Here is a 15,012-nt window from a genome sequence, read left to right as displayed (position 1 = left end):
TTTTTTTCCTTTAATTCTAGGTGGAGAAGAAGCCTGAAGAAAGAGAGGGGTGAAATCAAAGAGGAAGGAAAGGTCATAAGTTTAGTAAGACTAGGAGCCCTGCTGAGGAGATAGAATTGCAAAGGGAGCATTTCTACAGAACTGTTCAGAAATTGTTTTGAAAGCCTAAAGACCCATCAGAATTAGCCAGATCCTAGAGCAGACATTTCTGTGATCAATTCTAACAGAAAGTTGTCAGGGTTTGTCCTTTGGGGGTCTGCTAATATTTATCATGGTCACTGAAGGTATTTTGAATAACTATTAAGACACAGCTCAGGACAGGGATCATGGGCATAATGTACTGACTGGACCTTCACAGAGGAGAGAAAGTTCTCTGCAAACAGAGGTGTTTGAATACAGGACTTGAATGGCCTCGGGTATGAATGGTGTGGATTCTGCTGGAGCTGATATAGTGCTTGGTTCCTAGTAGGTGTTCAGTAAGTGTTTGTGACAGAATTCGTTTATTGAGCACCTCCTATCAATCAAGCACTGTGCTAGGCTCTGAGACCACATAGATAAGTTAAATGATATCCTCTACACTTAGGTGTAGTGGTGGCTACAATAAAGTGACAGAGGTATAGACAGGGGGTAGACTGGGATAAAAGAAGACTGACCTAGGGAACAAAAATTGATGTCAGTATGCCCAGGGGTATATATGTGAAGAGGAAATGAGGGGAGTGAACACAAGCACTCATTCAAAAAACTTAGAAGGAAAAGGGAGAAGGGGCCATAAGCATATAGGCAAGGTCAAAATCCTTTCACCGGAATGAGGAAAAGTCCCTGCATATTGTGGTGCAGAGGGAAAGGAATTATAAACAAGGCATAGGGTGAAGGGTCACCAGGTAGAGCAGTGATTGACATCTCTGAGGATAGCGGAAACTGGTTGGGAACTCTGGGGAAAACTGGGTGGCCCTGTGAACTCTTCCTGAAGCAGGAAACCATGATATTTCAGGTGATACCACATCAAGAGGTACAAAATTAAAGGATGGTTGCTGAAATTACTGATTATAGGACCTAGACCAGTCAGAGAATATAATCATGTTAGAAGGAAACTAAGAAATCAAGAAATCAAATATAAGAGTAGAGAGAACCAAGAAGTAAAAGTCCCGGGTGGAAAAAAAAGTGATAGAGCAGTTCCAGGTGATGGAGAGACCCCGGATGAAGCCATAGGTGTGGTGGTATTGTAAGAAGAAAGCATATTTTGTGATTCATTACCATGGTTGATTCCCATGGATCTTGAAGTCCCTCCCTAAACATGCAAAGACTTGCATGGGGGCCTAAGGCTCAATTTAAGTTTGGGAGAAACCAGGAAGTAAATGGATGCCAGTGATGAGACTAATTGGTAGGTGAATCCTACCCTTTCAGATAAAAAGATAGGTAAAGGAAGATGTGCTCAATGGCTGTGAACTTACCTTCCTATCCTCAAGGGGCTTCGAAGAGAATGAAAGGGCCTTTTAGGATGCTTGATATGTGACTGTGGGTCCAGTCCATCCCTGCAATACCAGCTGCCTAAAAGTTTAGCCAGTTGGACATGGGCAATACATTTTCTGTACCCACCAGTAACCTCTATGAAGTAGTGAAAAGCAAAGGGATGAGGAGGAACTAAATCCCAGGATGGAGATGCAAAAAATGTGTTCTTTTTTATTGTAATATATAGAGAGGTTACAGTTGCATTCTCCAGATAGTAGGTGCATTACTTCTCACACAATGATGCCCCTTCTCATGTTTTTCCCCATTTCCCTCTCCCTCCCGCTCCCAATCATATTGTTTTCACCCTTACCTTTCCTATGAAATAGGAAACAATGTGTTCTAGGCTGAGTAATTCTCCAGCAAATGTAGAGAGCTGCTGGTTCATCTGAATTGTTTCCATAGTCTTTACAGGAATAGTAGTGAGTAATGGCATGTGAAGCAGTTGATCTCAACGATGCCATGAGAAGAATGCTAGAGAATAAGTCCAAGTTTTCCATAGGTCCAAACTTTGGGTACAATTTTGGTTATCAGTTGGTTGAGTTTAGATCTTGGTGGGGGAAATATCATGAAAAAAGAACAAAGACAGTCCCTCCCACCTTTTGAGGTTCCTGTGAGGAAAATCAAGAATAATTTCAAGAGGCTTCAAGTTATCCTCTTTCCCAACAACCAACAACAGATACTTACAGTGATGATGACAGTAGCTGTGCAAAGTACAGTTTGAAGCAGTTTTATACTTATTCATCTTTTTCAGTATTTAAAAATACCTTGTGTGGTATGAGGATGCAAATTCATCATTTTTCATGGCTATAATGAAACATCTGACTTCATAAAGCAAAGAGGTTTATTTTGGCTCAAGATTCTGTAGATGCAAGGTCAAAGGATCTTGATAGCGTGGTTCAAAGGTGATGTAGAGTATCACAGAGCACAGAAGAGGAAATGTGTGTCTATGTATCTGGTCTTTCCACAAATTCACTAAATTTCAACAATGAATGAGCTTATTTAAACTTAATCAGCTCACAACGGCTCCACCTCTAAACACTGTAGTGAAATTATTTTCCTATCCTCTTAATAGCTCACAATGAGGATTAAATTTTGGTCTAAGAAGCCCTGGGGCATAACAAACCATATCTGAACCATAACACTAATATCTCCATTTCCTATGAGAAGGAATTACTGTAAGAGCCATGATTGATCCCTATCACAACACAACTGCTGTGTTGTGAGTCAACCAGACACTAGTTTTTGGGCCACATCATTTAGACCATGTTGTGGAAATCATGTGTTTCTTTGAAATAAGCTTAACAGAAGGCTAAGCCTTCACAAAAGTTTTATACTATACCCAATTAAAAGTATGTAGATTCATGTTTGTAAAATGTATTGTCTCTGGAAGGAAGCATAAGAACTTTTAACAATGTTTTCCTCTATCAAAGTTAATTGATTTAAAACTGCATATACCCTTTGGAACATATTAAAATAGTTTACCATGTATACTCTTTCAAAATACTAAAACAAGGAGTAAAAGAGAGTAACTTCTAAACTCTCTTTTGAAATTCCATTTTCCATCTTCCTTCAAAACACTGTAAAACTCTCATACTCCCAGTAAGACTTCAGAGAGCATGAGAGAGCTTTAACAGGAAATGTCCCCTACTGCTGCAGTGTGTGTGTGTGTGTGTGTGTGTGTGTGTGTGTGTGTGTGTGTGTGTGTGTGTGTTAGTATTGGGGCTTTGAACTCAGGAATATCCCTTAGCTTTTTCACTCAAGTCTGATGCTCTGTACCTGAGCCACAGCTCTACCCCTGGTTGTTGTTTTTTTTTTGCCAGTCCTGGGCTTGAGCTAAGGGCCTGAGCACTGTCCTTGGACTTTCTCAAGGCTAGAGCTCTACCACTTGAGCCTCAGCACCACTTCCAGCTTTTTTTCTATGTATGTGGTATGGAGGAATCGAACCTGGGTCTTCGTGCATGCTAGGCAAGCACTCTACCACTAGGCCAAACTCCTGGCCCCATCCTCTGGGGTTTTTGATAGTTAATAAGATTCTCATGGATTTTCCTACCTGGGTTGTTTTCTGATCTAATATTCTAAACAGCAAGGATTACAGACTTGAGCTACCAGTGCTAGCTTGCTGCTACAACTTTTGACATGTAGTCTGAGAGGTCCTGTTGTATCTTTCACAATTTCAAATTTCTTAATATATTTCAAGAGTATATATCCTGAACTGTATACATCACATGGAAAAGAGTGACATTTGCCAGTGTTCCTTCCTACACCTTTATTTGAATGTAATATAACAAGAGTTGAGTTCTGATTGGTGTTTGTATGGACACATTTTGTTAGCCTTGAGTGACCCAAAGGAAATAAACCATGTATAGCTATTCAAAAGCATTTTCTTCACTCTTAAAATTCATCCTAAATTCCATTTGATTATTAGACCTCAACCTAACTCTTGTTGCATCCCTGTCTCTTTCATCTTTCCCCTTGCCTCCTTACCTCTGCCTTTCCACTTCATATACCACTCCACCCTTCCTAAATATAAAAATCTTTCCCTGGTGAAATCTTCCTTATGTAGCCTTTTTCCTGTCCTAAGCTCAAACTCTCTCCATCATTGGGAATTGTTCATCTTTAGGAACTGTTTATTATAGTTAAGTTTCAAAATGATGAACAGATCTCAAAGGTCACTTCCTGCCCTATGTCTTTGCTTTTGCTTTAACCAAGTAGTTGACATTCCACAAGGTACACTTCCCTCAGCTGGCCCTCCTCTACTGGAGGATTTATGGTGTCAGAGACTGAATATACTACTTTTTCCAGAAGCAGCCCAGAGAAGTGGCAACACTTAAATGAACACAGTACAAGGTGTAGTCTCAATGATGCTGACATCTGGGCAGAATTCTTCATAGAAACCCTCTCACACGCTTGCCATTGAAAACAGCTATTCTTCCACTGCTATGGGCAAGGGATGGAACAAGAGAGCCAAAACACCATTTTTCTTAGGAAACCTAGTTTGATATCTCCCCCCAATTTGGTTATTCCATTTTCTGTCCACAGTAGGTTTGTTCAGTAGGTCGATTACAATTCTACTGTTGAAAAATCCTTGAAGATGTAGATAGTTTAAAGCCATTGTGCTGTTGAGCTAGTAGTTTCTCCTGGCTCCAGGTTCTGGGTTGAGGGCTTCACCTCATGTATTTGCTCTGCCCCTGTACTAGTTGTTGTTGACCTCATAATCAGGTTGAAAAGTCTAGGAAAATCAAACCCGTATGTTTTGCCCTAAGGCAAAACTCTGTCCCTCTTATTACCTTAAGTGCCTGATTTCCATTAACCACTTTCTTTTTCCCCCATCCTGGTGAAAATTAATACCATATTGAAGGAAGATAAAGTCACATGGTTTGGAGTCCCTGTGCCAGTATAAGACCTTGGCTGATGCAGTGAAAAGCACAAGACAGGAAGTGCAGCTCTCTGACACTCTGGAGTGGATCTCTACCAGCCAGCCAGCCAGCCAGTCATGTTCCATCCATGTGCTCCATCAAACACTTCTCCAACTCAGGCTAGGTTGGATGGAAGCCATCACTTGGAAGGATGGGACAATTTTTTTTATTATTTTTGTAGACTCATGTCTGGCTCCTTTTCTAAACAGATGACATGACAATGAAAAGGAGCAGTAGAAAGCTCTAATATGATCTACCAGCTCCACAAGTCATTCCATGCTGTTCTAGTTCAGAGTCAGGCTTCTGGTGTCAACCTTAATAGACAGCACCAGCAAACACCTTCACATGACTGAGTCACACTATCAGAAAGAGACTATATAAGTCATCTCATTTCACCACACTCTTTCCCCTCACCCCTAGCTCCTGTGCAGAATTAGAACTAAAAGAATCTCTTAAAAGCTGGACTTGTCAGGACTTGTCAGAAAAAGCCCTAAGATTATTATTTCCATTTCTACTCAGGGAAACTGGAGTGTAAAGAAAAAGGAAAAAAGAAAAGTAATTAGGAACTTAGCTCTCTACTTGCCAGCCTGGCTACATATGGGCTTAGGCTTAAATGTCAACTTCCCAGAAAACATACTTGGACAGAAAGGAAATAGTTAAGCTGAGAGAGTGATGACAGAATGGGTCCTGCAAATAGGCCACCTGAGTTGTGAAGCTTCTGGTGTCTTCTGGTGTTTTGTGTCTACATAAATAATTTAGTTTTGACAAGGTTTTCATCCCCCAAGATCCCCCATCTCCCATTCACTTTTTTTGTGCTAGTCCTGGGCTTGAACTTAGGGCCTCTTCCTGAGATTTTTTTGCTGAAGGCTAGTGCTTTACCACTTGAGCCACAGTTCACTTTTGCTGGTTGGTAGTTAACTGGAGATGGCCTTTCCTTCATGGGCTGACTTCGATCTAGGCTCTCAGCCATCTGAGTATCTATGTGGTAAATTACAAATACAGGCACAAGCACCATTCTTCTTCTCCTTCTCCTTCTCCTTCTCCTTCTCCTTCTCCTCCTCCTCCTCCTCCTCCTCCTCCTCCTCCTCCTCCTCCTCCTCCTCCTCCTCCTTCTCCTCCTCCTCCTCCTCCTCCTCCTCCTTCTGCTTCTTCTTCTTCTTCCTCTTGATTCTTCCTCCTCTTCCTCCTCCTCCTCCTCCTTTCTCCCTCATTCTCCTTCCTTTCCTTCTTCTTCCTCACCTTCCACCTTCCCACTTCTCCTCTTTCCTCCCCACTTGTCCTCCTTCCTCCCCCACTCCTTCCTCCCTCCTGCTCCTCTTTTCCTCCTCCTCTTCCCTGACGACTGAACTCACAGTCATGCACTTGCCATGCCAGTGCTTGTCTACTGAGCTAAATTCCCAATCTCTCTTTTTCATTTCTTTTTTTTCTTTTTTTATTGTAATTAGTAAAAGGGTTACATGATATTTGCCAGACAGAAGGTGCATTAATTCACATACATTGATACCCTTTCACATGTCTTGGTACCTATTACCCTCCCCCCCACACCCCCCACCCATCTTGGTTTTCCTCCCTTCCCTATCAAATTTCAAATAACCAAATACAAATAAATTCAATATATCAGATAACAAAGTGAGATACTATAACAATATGAGATAACCAAGGGACAGCAAAGGAGATGAGAGACAACAGAGTACATTAAGGACAACAATCATTCATTATATGGCTTTTGTTTCAGTATCCTGGAGGGCCTTTCAATTAGCTTCATACTATATGGCCTTATGTATCAAGATTTTGCTCTATTGCAGATCTCTGCTAGTAGAGCCCAAGGTTTCTACTGATTATGACAAATGAGGGAAACCATTGAGCCTAAGTTCCTTTGAGTCTGGCTTACTTCACTTCATATGATTTTTTCTAAGTCTTTCCATTTCCTAACAAATGGGGCGATGTCATTCTTTCTGACAGCAGCATAGAATTCCATTGTGTGCAAATACCACAACTTGTTGATCCACTCATCAACTGAGGGACATCTTGGTTGGTTCCATATCTTTGCTATGGTGAATAGTGCTGCAATGAACATTGTTGTGCTAGTGGATTTAGTATGTCCTTGTTTCTGGATGGTTGGGTAAATGCCAAGTAGTGGAATTGCTGGGTCATAGGGAGCCTTTTGAGGCACTGCCACACTGCTTTCCATAGTGGTTGAACGAGTTTGCACTCCCACCAACAGTGTAGTAGTGATCCCTCCTGGCCACATCCCCTCCAGCATCTGTTATTATTCGTTTTCCTGATCCTGGCCATTCTAACTGGAGTGAGGTGGAATCTTAGAGTTGTTTTGATTTGCATTTCTTTTATGACCAGAGATGTTGAGCATTTCTTCATGTGTCTATAGGCCATTTTTGTTTCTTCTTCAGAGAAGACTCTCTTTAAGTCTTTGGCCCATTTTTTAATGGGATGGTTGTTACTTTGGAGATTAGTTTTGGAGTGATTCAATTTTTTGAGTTGTTGATATATTTTAGATATGAGGCCTTTGTCCGTTGTTTGGTTGGTGAAGATCTTCTCCCACTCTGTAGGCTTCCTGATTAGTTTACTAGCTATGTCCTTTGCCATACAAAAGCTCTGCAGTTTAATGCAGTCCCACTTATCCAGCCTTTCTCTGATTTGTTGTGATTCTTGGTCCTTATTAAGAAAGTTTCGACCTGTGCCAAGGAGGCCTAGTGTATCTCCTATTCCTTCCTGTAAAGTTTTCAGTGTGTCAGCTTTTACCTCCAGGTCTTTGATCCATTTGGAGTTAATTCTAGTGCAAGGTGACAAAGAAGGATCCAGCTTTAGTTTTCTGCAGGTGCTTAACCAGTTCTGCCAGCACAACTTGTTGAAGAGGCTGTATTTCTTCCATTCTATTTTTTTGGCTCCCTTGTCAAAGATTAGGTGGCCATAGGTCTGTGGTTTAATATCTGGGTCCTCAGTTCTATTCCATTGGTCTTCAGGCCTGTTCCTGTGCCAGTACCAAGCTGTTTTGAGAATTATAGCTCTGTAATAGAGTCTAAAGTTTGGAATTGAAATTCCTCCAGCGCTGTTCTTTCTGCTAAGAAGTGTTTTTGCTATACGGGGTCTTTTATTATTCCATATGAAATTTTGGATTGCCTCTTCTATTTCTTTAAAGAATGACATTGGGATGTTGATGGGTATTGCATTGAATTTGTAGATAGCTCTTGGCAAGATTGTCATTTTCACAATGTTGATTCTTCCAATCCAGGAGCATGGGAGGTTTTTCCATTTCCTTAGTTCTGCTTTAATTTCCTCTAAAATCAGGAATGAGACAAGGATGCCCACTCTCTCCACTCCTCTTTAACATAGTACTAGAATTCTTAGCCAGTTCAATAAGGCAAGAAGCAAGCATAAAGGGGATCAAAGTAGGGAAAGAGGAAATAAAACTATCCCTCTTTGCAGATGACATGATTCTGTATTTAAAGAATCCTATAGACTCTACTCCCAAGCTCCTTGAGCTGATTCAAAGCTTTGGAAGAGTAGCAGGCTATAAAATCAACCCTCAAAAATCAACCACCTTCCTTTATGCCAACAGTGAGAGGAACGAGGCAATAATCAGGAAAGAAACTCCTTTCATAATAGCCTCAAAGAAAATAAAGTACCTAGGAATTAGCTTAACTAAGAATGTAAAGGATCTTTTTGACGAAAACTCTTTTTCATTTCTTATTCCTGGCTTCTAATAGCTCACTGAGCGCGCGCAGGTGCACACACACACACACACACACACACACACACACACACACACACACTGTATTGACGCTAGAAACTAAAAAGTCATATGAAATGACACTTCTGTGTAAAAATGAGGACACTTTTGTGTAAGAACGATATAAAATATCAGATTATTTATTTGGCATTCCAACAAATTTTCAGTTTAAAGACATAACTACCTTTGCATTGGAGTTGTCAACAAAGGTAAAAAGTCTCAGGAGTTACCAGACGGGGTCTCATTTCTTGGAAAGAACATACAGCTTTGTAGGAGGCGAATAAAATCTAGATAACCAATGACAGGACAGTTAGCCTGAATTGGTAGGAATGAGAATGTACTGTCATCTGTACATCTTTGTGTTATTTTTGTAGTTAGGCTATTTATATTGTATATATTTTAAAATGTTAATAAAAGGAATGTTTTGTCCAAGGGAAAAAGTTGACAAGACTTGGAAAAGGAGATAATTATTACTATTTTTTGTGCCTGTCATGGAGATTGAACTCAGAGTCTGAGTGCTTTCTTTTCCTCAAGGCTAGTGCTCTGCCACTGAGGCATAGCTCTGCTTCCAGACCTCCCACCCCATGGTTAATTAGAGATAGAGTCTCAGGAACTTTCCTGCTCAGAGTTGGATTCAAACCACAATACTCAGATCTCAGCCTCCTGAGTAGCTAGGATTACAGGTGCAAGCCACTGGTGCCTGATGAGACCAACATTTTTTTGCCAGTCCTGGACTTGAGCTCAGAGCCTGAGCACTGTCCTTGGGCTTTCTCAAGGCCATAGCTCTACCACTTGAGCCACAGCACCACTTCCAGCTTTTTTCTATGTATATGGCACCAAGGAATAGAACCCGGGTCTTCATGCATGCTAGGCAAGGACTCTGCCACTAGGCCAAACTCCCAGCTGGAGACAATCATTTTTAAGGCCTTATGGAAATGTAAAAGGGAAAAAAGTAAAGAAGAAAAATTGAAAACTAACAAGGAGAAAGGGGGAAGAGAGAAGAAGAGTAGGGAATCTAAAATGAAAAAAAGAAACAAATGTGAAATAAAAGTAGAAAATAATTTTAGAAAGTGAAAGGAGTGGGGAAAAAGGAGAAATATCAAATGCCCACAGACTTGAAAAGAACTCCCAATGGCCAATGTACATCAGTAAAGTAGCTAATATGGCCCTGGCCACTACCAGGAGGCAGAGCTTAATCCTTCTCATCTCGAGCATGGATTTGATTCCAAAGAGCAGAGAACAGATTGGAGGAACAAGTAAACTCATAATAAAGAAATTTGATCAGGTGAACAAGTTTAGCATGAACAGTGATATCCTGTTGATAGGATGTACCATGTTTAGATGGATAAGAATAGTATTTTACCTCTGTGGTCGTCCCTAAGACATATTACCTCAATCTAATCAAAGTCCAAGATTAGGGGCACTCTATAGAATACTTGATCAATATGACTCAAATTGTCAAGATAATCAGAAAGAAGGAGCACCTAAGAAACTGTCCAAGCCAATAAACATCTAAGGAGACAAAACAAATAAATGTAATATGATGTCCTAGATAGGATTCTGGAACAGAAGGGGAACAATAGATAAAATCTAAGGAAAGGAGTAAAGTAATGACATTAGTTAAAAAATATAAATAAATGGTTGGACTCAGGTATCTCATGCCTATAATTCTACTTACTCAGAAGACTGAGATCTTAGGATCAAGGATCAAAGCCAGCGCAGGCTTCATGCAAATTAACTATTAAAAAGCTGGAAATTGGAGCTGTGGCTGAAATGGTAGAGTACTGGCTTTGTACAAAAGAAGCTCAAGGACATTAGCTGGGCCTTGAGATCAAGACACAGGACTGGAGCACACACACACACATGCATACACACACACACACACACACACACAAGTGTAATTATGTTCCATATATATGAAAATATAAACCTTTATATGAATTGTTTCCTTGATTTTAACAAATGTTTGACAGTAATGAAAAATGTTAGTAATAGAAAAAGTTAGTGTTGAATATTGAATCTTCTCTACTGCCTTTGTAATTTCTATGAATCTAAAGCTAAGCTAAAATAAAGATTTATGGAAAAACTTAAAAGACAAATGACAAAAAGTTAAAAAGGGTAAACTTCAGAAAGAAGATAGAATTTTTTTTCATGAGATAGGGTTTTGCTATATAGCTCCAGCCTGGGCTTGAAGTCACAATCCTTCTGTTCTCCCTCAAAAGTGCTGGGGTTATTGGTATGTGCTGTTATACTTTCCTAGGAAATAAAATTCTTTTTTTAAAAAAATTAAAGAAAATAATATAGAAAAGGGAAGACTTTACAAATGCTCTAAAATCTAAAACAACCCCCCTAAAACCCATAAAAAGGAAAAAAGAAAAAACACCTAAAACCCAAGGAAATAAAAAGTAAAGCATAGAAAAAAACATTTAAAAAGGAATACACAAGCTGGGTGCCAGTGGCTCATGCCTGTAATCCTAGCTACTCAAGAAGCTGATATATGAGGATCACAGTTCAAAGCCAGCACAGGCACTTAAGTCCAGTGAGACTCTCTCTTATCTCCAGTTAACCACTAGAAAACCAGAAGTGGCACTGTGGCTCAAGGGGCAGGGCAATATCCTTTAGCTGAACCACTCAGGGAGAGTGCCCAGGCCCAGAGTTCAAGCCCCATGACCAACAAAAGAAAAAAAGAAATACACAGAAATGGAGGGATAAAGGGTGAAAAATGCAGCAGTGGTACTCACGAAACATGATGTTGTACATAAACTACATAACTTGTGGACAGAGACAGGAGGTAAAATGAAGAGAGCAAGGGAAGGAATGACATTCTTCAAAAAGAAATATACTCCTTGCTTCACTTATATGGGTAACCTCTCTATCACATTTAGTAAAAACAATAAAGAAAGAAAAATTAAGAGAACTGACAAAAATTACAAAACAGAAGAACTCAAAAGCAAAAATAGGGGTTGGGCTGGAAGTTGGAGCCATTACTGCAAGAAAGGTCCTGGAGAGCCGAGCAGCCAAGATGTGTGACTTCACCGAAGACCAGACCGCAGAGTTCAAGGAGCTTTCCAGCTGTTTGACCAAACAGGTGATGGCAAGATCTTATACAGCCAGTGTGGGGATATGATGAGAGCCCTGGGCCAGAACCCCACCAACGCTGAGGTGCTCAAGGTCCTGGGGAGCCCCAAGTGTGATGAGATGAATGTAAAGGTGCTGGACTTTGAACACTTCCTGCCCATGCTGCAAACTGTGGCCAAGAACAAGGACCAAGGAATCTATGAGGACTATGTAGAGGGCCTTCGGGTGTTTGACAAGGAAGGGAATGGTACTGTCATGGGTGCTGAAATTCGTCATGTGCTCATCACATTGGGTGAGAAGATGACTGAGGAAGAAGTGGAGATGCTGGTCGCAGGGCATAAGGACAGCAATGTCTGTATTAACTATGATGCTGAATGGCTGAGGACCTTCCCAGTGTTCCCAAGCCTGTGCCTTGCCCTGTGGGAGATTTTTATGTGGCCCTTGAAGCTTCCTAGGCTCCCTTGTCACAGCATACTTTTCCCATCTGGTCTCTCGGATGTTTGCCATCAGCATTCACCTCACCAAATAAATGAGCTTTCTTTGCCGCTCCCCCCAAAAAAGCAAAAATAAAAGTAAAAGAAATAAAGCAAAAATATTTAACAATACGTAAGACAGGAATGGGAGCATAGCCTAGTGGTAGAGTGCTTACCTAGCATGCAGGAATCCCTAGGTTCAATTCCTCAGTACCACATACTCAGAAAAAGGTGGAAGTAGTGTAGTGGCTCAAGTGGAAGAGCACCAGCCTTGAGAAAAACGTATCCAAGGACACTGCCCAGGCCCTGAGTTCAAGCCCCAGGACTAGCAAAATAATAATAATAATAATAATAATAATAATAATAATAATATAATGCAAGGCAAAGCATCCTAAAACACACAACATAACAATCATAAAAAAGGGAATAACACCAGAATGAAATACGGAAAAATGTCACCATTAGTTATATTGACAAAATGAGGAATGAGAAAGATGGTTGGTGAATAATGTGAAAAATACTTTTCATAAAAATACTTTTTAAATATATTTCAGTTGTATTTAATAGAATGGTTACATTATATTCACCAGATAGAAGGTGTATTACTTAACAGACATTGCTACCCCTTCTCATGTTTTGTCACCATTTCTTTTCCCCCTACCCCCCATCTTGTTTTCCTCCCCTTCCCTATCCTATTTCAAATAAACAAATTAAACAAATAATCATATATATTTATATAATATATCAGATAACAAGGTAAGATACTATAACAATATGAGATAACCAAGGGATAACAAAAGAGATGAAAAATAACATAGTACATTAAGAACAGCGATCTGGAGGTCCTTTCATTTAGGCTCATCCTATTTAGCCTTACGTATCTAGGATTTCCCTATTGTAAACCTCTGCTAGGAGAGTGCAAGGTTTATACTAATTATGGCAAATGAGGGAAACCATTGAGCCTATGTTCCTTTGAGTCTGGCTTACTTCACTTAATATGATTTTTTTTCTAAGTCTTTCCATTTCCTTAAAAATGGGGCGATGTCGTTTTTTTCTGATGTCAGCATATAATTCCATTGTGTATAAATACCATAGAATAAAATACTTTTATGAAGAAGGCATAAGAAATCTCACTGAAAGCTGTTAGACAATAGAGGAGTGAAAGAAAGCAATGAAGGGGGTTATTCTGATGAAAGTATAATATATGCACATAAAAATAATGGTAAAAAACCCTTGTACGATTAATATTCACTAAAAAATGAATGTTAGGAAGTAAAATAGATTCTGTTGGAGGGTGGATATCAGTGGGAGTGAATGAGGGATGAATATGGTCCAAATACTTTATAGGTTAATATGAAAATTTAGAAATTCAAACACTGAAAAAGATAAAAAGAAAGAAGCCCTAGTGAGTCAAAAGAATAAGAGATAAAAAAACAAAACAGAAAGAACAACAATAACAAAACCTACAAAGGAAATGGGGAACCCCCAGTGTGTATATTTTTAAAGTTTTAGAGAGATAAGAAGTGATTTGCTTTGTTTGGGTAGGTGTGTGGAGTGGAGAGAAGTACCCACCAAATATGGCTGTCCACAGCGCCCTTTGGGAGCTGTTGGAAGGAATGAAAAGGGCATGTTATTGTAACATAGGCAGACAGGCATTTAAGTGGCTCATTACCACCATATTAACTTTTTCCCATGTGAGTCTGGGAAGCTGACTGTTTTACCCAAAACCCTTGAGTCTTGTTTTATTTTTTTAACCAGGGTCTGAGAGATAAACATTTATTGATGGGCCAGTTCTAAGATGTGTACTGAGCCCATGACTGTTCAGAACAAGATATTGGTTCCTCCTCCTTACGCCTCCTCCTCCTCTTCTTCTTCCTCCTTCTCCTTTTTCTCCAGTACTGGGGCTTGAATTCAGAGTGTGAACACTGTCTCTGAACTTCCTTTGCTCAAGGCTAGCACTCGTTAGCTACGACACCACTTCTGGCTTTTTCTGTGTACATGGTACCAAGGAATCAAACCAAGTATGTCAAACCTAGTGCATGCTAGGTATGCAATCTACCACTAGGTCACACTCCCAGACCTGATTTTCTTCATATTATATATGATGGTAGCTTCTGGCAGGGGCACAGATAAATGTCTACTAGGTAATTTTTCCCAGTGTCTTGCTGAGTAAGCATTCTGAAAAAATACACAGTTTGGCTCCTGGATAGGCAGTCTTTGCCATTGACTTTAAAAATTCTGTTCTTTTTGCTCACATAAAAGAGATACAGATGAAATCAAAAGTGAGATCTCAATCCCATACGGTGACAGTTGCAAGTAGAAGGAATCTCAAAGGCATGTGCATTAAGAATATATATAGTGTGGATTTGGTGAGGGGGTTAGTGTTACATTTGCTCTACGTTTACTCGTGTTTAGTTTAGGATGAGATTACAATCCATGTACATGATCAAATTGAATACTTTTTTTTGTGGTCCTGGGGACTGAACGCCTGGACTAGCAAGCCCTCTACCACTTGAAATGTGTCTGCAGATTAAGACTGAGTTTTGATTAGTGAAGACCGGCTTGATTGGTGGAGACATGTTTCTAACATAGTAAGTCATCTAAATGAGGACCATTGAGATTTGAGGATTATGATGATACATGAATGTGCAGTTTGGCTAAAAGTGATAACAAGAGGTGGCCAAAATGATAAGGCCATTGGAGTATATTTCTCCCTCAAACCATCCCAGTGGGTGGTAAACCACATATGAAAATGATCAATACAAAGCGGAAGAACTATTGCCTATTG

At 40.0% G+C, this 15,012-nt stretch overlaps 1 pseudogene; it reads left to right on the top strand.

Annotated features, from left to right (window-relative positions):
- Window positions 1-11,633: 11,633 nt before the first annotated feature.
- LOC150041053 (myosin light polypeptide 6 pseudogene) lies at window positions 11,634-12,321 on the top strand (annotated as a pseudogene).
- The last annotated feature ends 2,691 nt before the right edge of the window (window positions 12,322-15,012 follow it).

Source organism: Megascapheus bottae, chromosome X (assembly GCF_031878675.1).
Source record: "Megascapheus bottae isolate mThoBot1 chromosome X, mThoBot2.hap1, whole genome shotgun sequence".
Taxonomy (NCBI): Eukaryota; Metazoa; Chordata; class Mammalia; order Rodentia; family Geomyidae; genus Megascapheus; species Megascapheus bottae.
Note: the sequence above shows the minus strand (reverse complement) of the source record. Positions and strands in the feature narration are given on the sequence as shown.